Genomic DNA, 11,655 nt, shown 5'->3' with positions numbered 1-11,655 from the left:
CAGCTGCATTAGGGCCTCAGACAAATCAGGCCTCTGTGTCACTTTGAGAAAGTGTAGACATAGGTTTCTGTTACATATTGTTCTGTTGATGTTGCACTATGACCGCATGCTTACTGTCCAACAGCACTTCAAGTATAAAGCTCTCCTCATTTTCAAATCCCTTCATGATCTCACCCTCCATTTCTCTGTAATTTCCTCCAGCCATAATCCTCCACAAAATTCACTGTCATCAAATTCTGCACCTTGCTTTTATCTCTGAGAGCCATGACTTCAATTACTTGAGTCTTAAGCTCTGGAGTTCTTCTCTAAACCTTTTGACCTCTCTCTGATTTTAAGGAGTTAAAACAGACCTCTTTGACTGCACTTTTGATCATTTTCCATAACATGCCTCTAATGTGGCTCAGTGTTCAATTTTGTTAGATAACACTCTTGTGACACGCTTTGGAGGTTTTTCTATGGGAAAAGTACTATACAAATGCGTATTTTTATTGGAGTCATGGAAATGTGTTGGATATAAGCTACAGTGCCCAGTGTCAGGAGAGATGTATCAAACTATTATGCAGAAGGTGATTGTAACAAGCTTCCGACCAGCAAAGCGATGTTTCTTTGCTTACAATCTCTACCCACCCACAAGGCATTGTTCCTCCAAATGCTCTGGCTTCCATCCAGTTTGGGCTCATTAGTGAATCTATCCTGGTAAATTGGGACAGACAATCGGGCGGGTACAGCTAAACTTCTCCTCATATTCCTTCCACAAGCAGGCACTGACCCCCAGTCATTGTATAGCCACTAAGTCCAGGTGTTTCAAGTTCTTGCTAATGCCATCAGTCACAGATTTTATTGTCCAGGAGGAGGCCATTCAGCCCATTGTGTTGTACTGGGAGCTACTGTTTATGACTCAGCCCCATGACATTGTTATCAGGGGTCGTTCCACCATTGCTTTACAGTGCATACATCTCCTTCAGATCTCCATAGTAACTGAGTGAATCCACACAGGACCAACAGTAAACAAGGATTCTCGATGCAACAGCGTGGAATATCAGTGGAGCTGAGGGTCTGTGAGGCAAGGAAGAGGAACCACACTCATTTCTGACTAACACAAGCGACTGATTTGTGACATTTCTCAGGTTAGAATCCGACACAAGATCAGCTTCAGGCAAATTGAGAAAACCTTTCTAAGATCAAACAAGGAAAAAGGTTTTAAAACCAAACTGTGAGGACAAATTCTTTCCGATATTGTGCTCAATGACAAAAGTTGAACTGAATAAAAGTGTAAGGAGTGTGAAGGGATATCAGAAGCTGGTGCTTTTAGGTGGGGATTACAGCTGAGATAAGACACAGGAAGCTTATTGACTGCTCTGATAATCAATTTTATAAAAAGGCAAGAATAAAACTGATCAGTTAATCATAAACATGAACGTCTGAAACTAAAATTTCACAGTGAGTGCAATGTATTTTGCGGAATCGTGGCTCAGTGGTTAGCACTGCTGCCTCACAGCGCCGGGGAGCCAGGTTCGATTCCAGCCTCAGGTGACTGTCTGTGTGGAGTTTGCACATTCTCCCCGTGTCTGTGTGGGTTTCCTCTGGGGGCTCCGGTTTCCTCCCACACTCCAAAAATGTGCAGGTTAGGTGAATTGGCCATGCTAAATTGCCCGTAGTGGTAGGTGCATTAGTCAGAGGTAAATATAAGATAATAGAGTCGGGGAATGGGTCTGGGTGGGTTACTCTTTGGAGAGTTGGTGTGGACTTGTTGGGCCGAATGGCCTGTTTCCACACTGTGGGGAATTCTATGTTTCTATTTATGAATCGAATCATGTTGAAACCTTTTTCTTTTTTCAGTCATTGTAGCCATGAGGAATTTGAGTGAAAGAGGAGCTTTGGAGAAGGCAGCTGGCCAGGGATACTCACCAGACCTCGCAGCTGGATAGGTATCTGACACATGTCCCTAACCAGCACATCGATGTCCTCAGTATGTACCCAGCTTTCACTCAGAAACTACAGAGTGCAAATTGCACACACATATCCCTGGGAAAGTGAGGAGGGCCAGTAAAATATTGGGATCACCTTCACTCCCTCCTCGACACTGAACTATAATGTAATCCCACACAGTTCTCACAGGTTGGTTAAACTGCACCCATTCTTGCACATACACACATACTCGGACTTGATATCAAGTATAAGCTAATCAGTGGTTTCAGCATTTGTGAGTCATATTACAGAGAAATAAAGTCAAATCACACAAGACTGACTCCAACATTCTCTCTCAATCTTTCTCTGGAGCTGAGAAATGACTGTTTGAGATATTCACTGATCAAAACAGCAAAGGTTAGGTTACTGCTGATACAACACCATGTTACCCCGCTGTCCCTGTCTTAGAGTAAATCCAGACACCATCACAGATGGTGAAGGAGAAGGTCAAGGCAGGGTCAGCTTGGTAACAACTTGTTTAAAAATCTTTAGATTTGGGAATCTGCTGAATCTGAGTGAAATCGCTCACTCTTCTCTCGAAAGCATCAACTTCATTGAAGCAGGTTTGAAGTATTTCAAATAATTCCCAGACATATCTGTCAGAAGGCCCAGAATATTGCAACTAGATTGAGAGTGGGGGACCTAGAATCAGAGGATTATACAGTACAGAAGAGGCCCTTTGGCCCATCAAGTCAACATCAACCAAAACCACTCAAAACCTACACTAGTCCCACTCTCCCACACTAGGCCCATAGCCTTGAATGTTCTGATACTTAAGGTGCTCATCCATTTTTAAAGGTTGTGAAGTTTCCCACCTCAACTACTCTTCCAGGAAATGCATTTCAGACCCCCAACACCCTCTGAGTGAAAACGTTCTTTCCTCAAATCTGCTCTAAATTTCCTGCTTTTCACCTTAAAATTATGTCCTTGTTACTGACCCTTTGAATAAGGGAGCAGCTGCTTTCCATCCATGCTGTCATTGCTCCTCATGTTCTTATCCATTCCCATCAGGTCCCTATTTAACCTGCTCTACTCCAACAAAAACAACCCGAGCTCATCCAACCTCTCGTCTTTGCTAAACTGCTCTATTCCAGGCTACATCCTGGTGAATCTTGTCTGCATCTTTCTATCTACCCTATTACCCTGTCCTGTCACCTTCAGGAATCTGTGGCCAAGTACTCCAAGATCTTTCTGTTCCTCTGAGCTTCCTCGTCTCCTGCCACTCATTGAGTACACCCTTAATTGTTACTTGTTCCAAAGTGCATCACCTTACACTTTATCAGAGTTAAATTGAACCCACCTATGACCTGCCCATTAGACCAATCTGTACATATCCTCCTGTAACTTTTCTTCCTCACTGTCAGCCACTTGACCAATTGTCACATCATCTGCAAGCTTACTTACCATAGTCCCACATTCTCATCTATGTAGTTTACATATATTAAGAACAATAATAGATCCCTGTGGTAGACCACTGCACACCAGTCTCCAGTTTCAAACAAACAGACTTCTACCACCACCCTCTATCTCCTGTCACTGAATCAATTTCAGAACCACCTTGATTAGTTGGCCTGGATCCCATGTGCTATTACCTTCTTCAATAGTCTCCCATGTGGAACCTTGTCAAAAGCTTTTCTGAAATCTGTACATCAACTGCATTGCCCACATCTACAGATTGGTCACCTCCTCAAAACATTCAATCAAATTTATTAGGCATGACCTCTTTCAGACAAGTCCATGCTGTATGTCCCTGATCAAACTTTGCCTTCCAAATGGGGATTCATTTTCTCCTACAGAATTTTCTCCAACAGCTTCTCAACCACTGATGTTTGACCCAGCAGTCTGAAATTCCCTGGTTTATCTCTAATGCCTTTCTTGAAAAGTGGAACCTCATTAGCTGTCCTTCAGTCCTCTGTTGTAAATTTACCCTCAAGCAGCTGCTCCATCTACATTGGCCAGATTCTGTTTGATTTTAATAAAATCTGCCCTCCTCAGTCCAAACCCCTTTTTGCAGGCCACCTTTCTCCTTTTCCAGAACAAACTTCAATATGCAGGGTTGTAGTCGCTATCAGCAAACTGCTTTTCTACTCTCACTGTGAACACCTGTCCAAGGCCCTGAATTCAGTCCAGCATTATACCACCCTATGTCTGAGTTACATCAGCATTGAGTCAGTCAGAACTTGGAGATTTCTTTCATCTAGATTTGGTGCATGTGGAATTAGCTGCCCACTTATCATTGACAAATTATCAGGGATTGAGATGTTGGTTGATAGAGCCATAGCGTCATAGAGCCGTAGAGCCGTAGAGTCATAGAGTCATAGAGCCATAGAGTCACAGAGCCGTAGAGCCATAGAGCCATAGAGTCGTAGAGCCGTAGAGCCATAGAGCCGTAGAGTCATAGAGTCATAGAGCCATAGAGTCATAGAGTCATAGAGTCGTAGAGCCGTAGAGTCGTAGAGTCGTAGAGCCGTAGAGCCGTAGAGTCGTAGAACCATAGAGCCATAGAGTCATAGAGCCATAGAGCCATAGAGCCATAGAGTCATAGAGCCATAGAGTCATAGAGTCATAGAGCCATAGAGCCATAGAGTCATAGAGCCATAGAGTCATAGAGCCATAGAGCCATAGAGTCATAGAGCCATAGAGCCATAGAGCCATAGAGCCATAGAGTGATAGAGTCATAGAGCCATAGAGCCATAGAGTCATAGAGTCATAGAGTCATAGAGTCATAGAGCCATAGAGTCATAGAGTCATAGAGCCATAGAGTCATGGAGCCATAGAGTCATAGAGCCATAGAGCCATAGAGCCATAGAGCCATAGAGTCATAGAGCCATAGAGTCATAGAGTCATAGAGCCATAGAGTCATAGAGCCATAGAGTCATAGAGCCATAGAGTCATAGAGTCATAGAGCCATAGAGCCATAGAGTCATAGAGCCATAGAGTCATAGAGCCATAGAGCCATAGAGCCATAGAGTCATAGAGTCATAGAGTCATAGAGCCATAGAGCCATAGAGCCATAGAGTGATAGAGTCATAGAGCCATAGAGCCATAGAGTCATAGAGTCATAGAGCCATAGAGTCATAGAGTCATAGAGCCATAGAGTCATGGAGCCATAGAGTCATAGAGCCATAGAGCCATAGAGCCATAGAGCCATAGAGTCATAGAGCCATAGAGTCATAGAGTCATAGAGCCATAGAGTCATAGAGCCATAGAGTCATAGAGCCATAGAGTCATAGAGCCATAGAGTCATAGAGTCATAGAGCCATAGAGCCATAGAGTCATAGAGCCATAGAGTCATAGAGCCATAGAGCCATAGAGCCATAGAGTCATAGAGTCATAGAGCCATAGAGCCATAGAGTCATAGAGCCATAGAGTCATAGAGCCATAGAGCCATAGAGCCATGGAGTCATAGAGCCATAGAGTCATAGAGTCATAGAGTCAAAGGGCCATAGAGTCATAGAGCCATAGGGCCATAGAGTCATAGAGTCATACAGCCATAGAGCTCAGGCCCGAAACATCAATTTTCCTGCTCCTCAGATGCTGCCTGACCTGCTGTGCTTTTCCAGCAGCACGCTGTCTTGTTACTAAACAGATTAGTGCTATTTAATTCAAACTAGTGAGTCCAATTTTAGACATTCTCTTAGAGCTAAGAAATTTAATTTCAGATAATTTCTACTCTGTCATGGTAGATCTAAGATCAACGTATTGCTGATGGTCAAGAAACGGATGCCACTTCAGCATATAGCTATCTCATCATCACTGATCTTCACTGAATTGGACTTCAGTAAGGTGTTCGACAAGGTTTCCCATGGGAGACTGATTAGCAAGGTTAGATCTCATGGAAAACAGGGAGAACTAGCCATTTGGATACAGAACTGGCTCAAAGGTAGAAGACAGAGGGTGGTGGTGGAGGGTTGTTTTTCAGACTGGAGGCCTATGACCAGTGGAGTACCACAAGGATCGGTGCTGGGACCTCTACTTATTGTCATTTACATAAATGATTTGGATGCGAGCATAAGAGGTACAGTTAGTAAGTTTGCAGATGACACCAAAATTGGAGGTGTAGTGGACAGCGAAGAGGGTTACTCAGATTACAACAGGATCTTGATCAGATGGGCCAATGGGCTGAGAAGTGGCAGATAGAGTTTAATTCAGATAAATGCAAGGTTCTGCATTTTGGGAAAGCAAATCTTAGCAGGACTTATACACCTAATGGTAAGGTTCTAGGGAATGTTGCTGAACAAAGAGACCTTGGAGTGCAGGTTCATAGCTCCTTGAAAGTGGAGTCGCAGGTAGATAGGATAGTGAAGAAGGCGTTTGGTATGCTTTCCTTTATTGGTCAGTGTATTGAGTACAGGAATTGGGAGGTCATGTTGCGGCTGTACAGGACATTGGTTAGGCCACTGTTGGAATATTGCATGCAATTCTGGTCTCCTTCCGATTGGAAAGGTGTTGTGAAACTTGAAAGGGTTCAGAAAAGATTTACAAGGGTTGGAGGATCTGAGCTACAGGGAGAGGCTGGGGCTGTTTTCCCTGGAGTGTTGGAGGCTGAGGGGCGACCTTATAGAAGTTCACACAATCAGGAGGGGCATGATTAGGGTAAATAGACAAAGTCTTTTCCCTGGGGTGGGAGAGTCCAGAACTAGAGGTCGTAGGTTTAGGGTGAGAGGGGAAAGATATAAAAGAGACCAATGGGGCAACTTTTTCACGCAGAGGGTGGTACGTGTATGGAATGAGCTGCCAGAGGATGTGGTGGAGGCTGGTATAATTGCAACATTTAAGAGGCATTTGGATGGGTATATGAATAGGAAGGGTTTGGAGGGATATGGGCTGGGTGCTGGCAGGTGGGACTAGATTGGGTTGGGATATCTGGTCGGCATGGACGGGTTGGACCGAAGTCTGTTTCTGTGCTGTACATCTGTCTGACTCTGTGAATAATGTTCCAAATTTGGAGAGGAATAAGTTGGTTTAGAACTGAGCTTTATCCAAAATATTTATGCTATCTCTCTCACAATGCTTAATATAAGAGAACATGATACACAATTCCTACATTTGTGGATGGGGCTTGTTCCAACTGAAAGTAATTTGTATATTTGTTTCATATGCCTCTGTCCCTGCTGAACAGTAACATGTTACTGACAAAGTGAACAATTTTAAGATGACAAAATGAAGTTTTCCAAATTAGTGAGCTTGTGCCTTTGTGTGTGAGACTGTGCCTGTGTGTGAGACTGTGCCTGTGTGTGTGAGGGACTGTGCCTGTGTGTGTGAGACTGTGCCTGTGTGTGTGAGCTTGTGTCTGTGTGTGAGAGACTGTGCCTGTGTGTGAGACTGTGCCTGTGTGAGAGACTGTGCCTGTGTGTGTGAGACTGTGCCTGTGTGTGTGAGCTTGTGTCTGTGTGTGTGAGACTGTGCCTGTGTGAGAGACTGTGCCTGTGCATGTGAGACTGTGCCTGTGTGTGTGAGCTTGTGTCTGTGTGTGAGAGACTGTGTCTGTGTGAGTAAGACTGTGCCTATGTGTGTGAGCTTGTGTCTGTGTGTGAGAGACTATGCCTGTGTGTGTGAGACTGTGCCTGTGTGTGTGAGCTTGTGCCTGTGTGTGTGAGACTGTGCCTGTGTGTGAGAGACTGTGCCTGTGTGTGAGAGACTGTGCCTGAGTGTATGAGACTGTGTCTGTGTGTGTGAGACTGTGCCTGTGTGTGTGAGACTGTGTCTGTGTGTGTGAGCTTGTGCCTGTGTGTGAGAGACTGTGCCTGTGTGTGTGAGACTGTGCCTGTGTGTGAGACTGTGTCTGTGTGTGAGAGACTGTGTCTGTGTGAGTAAGACTGTGCCTATGTGTGTGAGCTTGTGTCTGTGTGTGAGAGACTATGCCTGTGTGTGTGAGACTGTGCCTGTGTGTGTGAGCTTGTGCCTGTGTGTGTGAGACTGTGCCTGTGTGTGTGAGACTGTGTCTGTGTGTGTGAGCTTGTGCCTGTGTGTGAGAGACTGTGCCTGTGTGTGTGAGACTGTGCCTGTGTGTGAGACTGTGTCTGTGTGTGAGAGACTGTGTCTGTGCATGTGAGACTGTGCCTGGGTGTGTGAGACTGTGCCTGTGTGTGTGTTTGTGCCTGTGTGTGAGAGACTATGCCTGTGTGAGTGAGACTATGTCTGTGTGTGTGAGACTTGCCTGTGTGTGTGAGGCTATGCCTGTGTGTGAGACTGTGCCTGTGTGTGTGAGACTGTGCCTGTGTGTGAGAGACTGTGCCTGTGTGTGAGAGCCTGTGCCTGAGTGTATGAGACTGTGTCTGTGTGTGTGAGCTTGTGCCTGTGTATGAGACTATGCCTGTGTGAGTGAGACTGTGCCTGTGTGTGAGACTGTGCCTGTGTGTGTGAGACTGTGCCTGTGTGTGAGACTGTGTTTGTGTGTGAGAGACTGTGTCTGTGTGTGTGAGACTGTGCCTGGGTGTGTGAGCTTGTGCCTATGTATGAGACTGTGTCTGTGTGTGTGAGACTATGCCTGTGTGAGTGAGACTGTGCCTGTGTGTGAGACTGTGTCTGTGTGTGTGAGACTGTGTCTGTGTGTGAGAGACTGTGTCTGTGTGAGTGAGACTGTGCCTGTGTGTGTGAGACTATGCCTGTGTGAGTGAGACTGTGCCTGTGTGTGAGACTGTGTCTGTGTGTGTGAGACTGTGTCTGTGTGTGAGAGACTGTGTCTGTGTGTGTGAGCTTGTGCCTATGTATGAGACTGTGTCTGTGTGTGTGAGACTGTGCCTGTGTGTGTGAGACTATGCCTGTGTGTGAGACTGTGCCTGTGTGTGTGAGCTTGTGCCTGTGTGTGAGAGACTGTGCCTGTGTGTGTGAGAGACTGTGCCTGTGTGAGCTTGTGCCTGTGTGTGAGAGACTGTGCCTGTGTGAGTGAGACTGTGCCTGTGTGTGTGAGCTTGTGCCTGTGTATGAGACTATGTCTGTGTGTGTGAGAGGCTGTGCCTGTGTGTGAGACTGTGCCTGTGTGTGTGAGACAGTGCCTGTGTGTGAGAGACTGTGCCTGTGTGTGTGAGAGACTGTGCCTATGTGTGAGAGAGACTGTGCCTGGGTGTGAGAGACTGTGCCTGTGTGTGTGAGAGACTGTGCCTGGGTGTGAGAGACTGTGTCTGGGTGTGGATACTTCTGTAAGGCTGTGCCTATATGCGTGTATCTGTGTGACTGAGGGTGTGCTTGAGCGAGTGTGTGTGTGAGTTTGCTTGAGTGCAGGTATCTGTGTGTTTGTGTGTGTGTGTATGTGTGCATTTGAATTGAGTGAGAGGTGTGTGTGTGTGATTGTATTTGTGAGAACGTGTGCATGTCTGAGTGTGTCTGTGCGGGTGTATGTCTGTGTGTGTGTATGTCAATGTGTGTGTGTGTGTCAGTGTGTGTGTGTGTGTCTGTGTGTGTGTGTCTGTGTGTGAAACAGTGTGGGTGTGAGTTTGGATTGGAGGAGAGTGGATTTTAGTGAAATAAGGCAGGATCTGGCCAAGAGAGACTGGAAACAGCTGCTTGTGGGAAATCTACAGAACAGCTGTGGGGGGGGGGTTGGGGGGGGGCAGGGGAGGGAGAGTGTTCACAAAGGAAATATGGAAGGTACCAGCCCAACTTAGTCTCTCCAGGGTGATAGGAAGGAGTAACAAGCCCAGAGAACCATGGATAACCAGAGATATCCAGGATACGATGAAAAGGAAAAAAGGCTATTAGCAGGTACAAGGGGCATTATTCAGCGGAGAGTACATAAAGTGCAGGGTTGAGCTTAAAAAAAGCAATTAGGACAACAAAGAGAGGTATGAGAAAGCTCTACGGGTAAAGTAGGGAAAAAACTGAAGGTATTCTTTGGTATTCTCAAGGTATTCACAGGAAGAGAATAACCAGAGAAAGAGTAGGGTGCGTTAGGGTCCAAGGGGATAATCTGTGGATGCAGCCAGAGGACACTGTGTAGAACCGATACATAAGATCCATCTTCAGTCAAGAGACTGAGGCTTAAGGTATAGAGCCTGGACCAAGGAGAGACTGGAGACTTAGAAGGGGACAAATTTCCAGGTCCAGATGAATTATGTCACAGGCTGCTGTGGGAGGCAATGGAGGGGCAGTGACCCGAGTTTTTAATTCCTCTCTGGTCACCGGGGGGGTGGCAGACAACTGTTTCTGATATTTAAAAAGGGTTGTAGAGATAAACCAGAGAACTACAGAGCAGTGAATCACACATCACTGGGAGGGAAACTAGTGGAGAAAATTCTGAAGGAGACCATCTTTCTCCACTTGGAAAGGGAAGGTTTAATCAGGGATAGTCAGCATGGCTTTGTCTGAGAGATGTAATGCCTAACAAATTTGATTGAATTTTTTGAGGAGATGACCAGGTATGTAGATGAGAGTAGTGCATTTAATGCACTTTTTATGGATTTCAGCAAAACTTTAAACAAGGCCTCACACAGGAGACTGATCAAGAGTGCAACTGCACATGGGAGATCCAGTAATTAGATAAAATGGATTCAAAATTGGATCAGTTGTAGGAGAAGCGAGTGATGACAGGTGGCTGCTTCAGAGACTGAAAGCCAGTGTCCAGTGGTGTACACCGACTCTGTGTTGGGTTCCCAATTACTTGTCATTTATATAAATGACTGTGTGGGGTGTTGGATTAGTACATTTGTGGATGACACAAAGATTGGTCAAGTGATTAACAGTGAGGTCATATATCTTGGGCTACAGGAAGACATAAATGGAATGGTCAAATGGATAGATAAGTGGCAGATAGAATTTGGCCTGAAAACTGTGAGGTGATGCACTTTGGAAAGGAATAACTTGATAAGGAAGTATTTAATTAATGGCATGGCACTCAGAAGTTCTGTGGAACAAAGGGACCTTGGAGTGTTTGTGTATAGATATCTGGAGGAAGAAGGGCATGTTACTAGGGTGGTAAAAAAGGTAGATAGACTCTGGCCTTTATCAATTGAGGCATAGATTACAAAAGTACAGAAGACATATTGAAGATACATTGAACTTTGGTGAGAGCTGGTTCTGAGGGAGCTGGCTCTGTGTCAAGGACTCTCCATGTAAGAGGTGACTTGGTGACAGAACACTCTCAGGACTTATTTCAGTGGGGATAAGAGAAGATGAGGTTCCTGAAGGAATTTGCTTACAACAGTTATCTTTAAATTGGGGGAAGCATTTCTGGCATCAAGCCATTATTTGGGAAGCTTGACTCATTTGATCCTACTGTCAAAAACTGGGCCCAATATGTGGAAAGAATGTTATTTACCCAGGAAAAAATAACAAAGAGACAGATGAAAAGCAATGAGTAATTGTCCTGAAGCTCATGGACCTGCAGCTTTTTCAGTTAATAGGAGCCTAACTTTCCCTGAGACACCAGATCCTGAAAACTTTCAAGAGTTGACATACTTAGCTCAGGAATATTATGATCCCAAGCCTCCTCTAATTCTGAGATGCTGTTGTTTTATTTGGCAATTTCAGAACAAGGGGCCTCCTGTTGGGATTTTTGACTAGGTTAGGACAACTGGCAGAGGCATGTGACTTTAGTATAATCTTTAATGAGATTGAGAGATTATTTGGCATGTGGAATTAATGAGGTAGTGATGCAAAAGTACCTATTAGCTGAAGTTCAATTGAACTTCAAACAGGCACTACAACTGGCTTAATTGGAAAATGTGGAAAGTGGAGCATTTGAGTTGC

The sequence above is a fragment of the Chiloscyllium plagiosum genome, unplaced genomic scaffold (genome assembly GCF_037043375.1).
Source record: "Chiloscyllium plagiosum isolate Xiang-an unplaced genomic scaffold, Cpla_swu_hap1 HiC_scaffold_32, whole genome shotgun sequence".
NCBI lineage: Eukaryota > Metazoa > Chordata > Chondrichthyes > Orectolobiformes > Hemiscylliidae > Chiloscyllium > Chiloscyllium plagiosum.
This window is presented reverse-complemented; position numbering follows the sequence as displayed.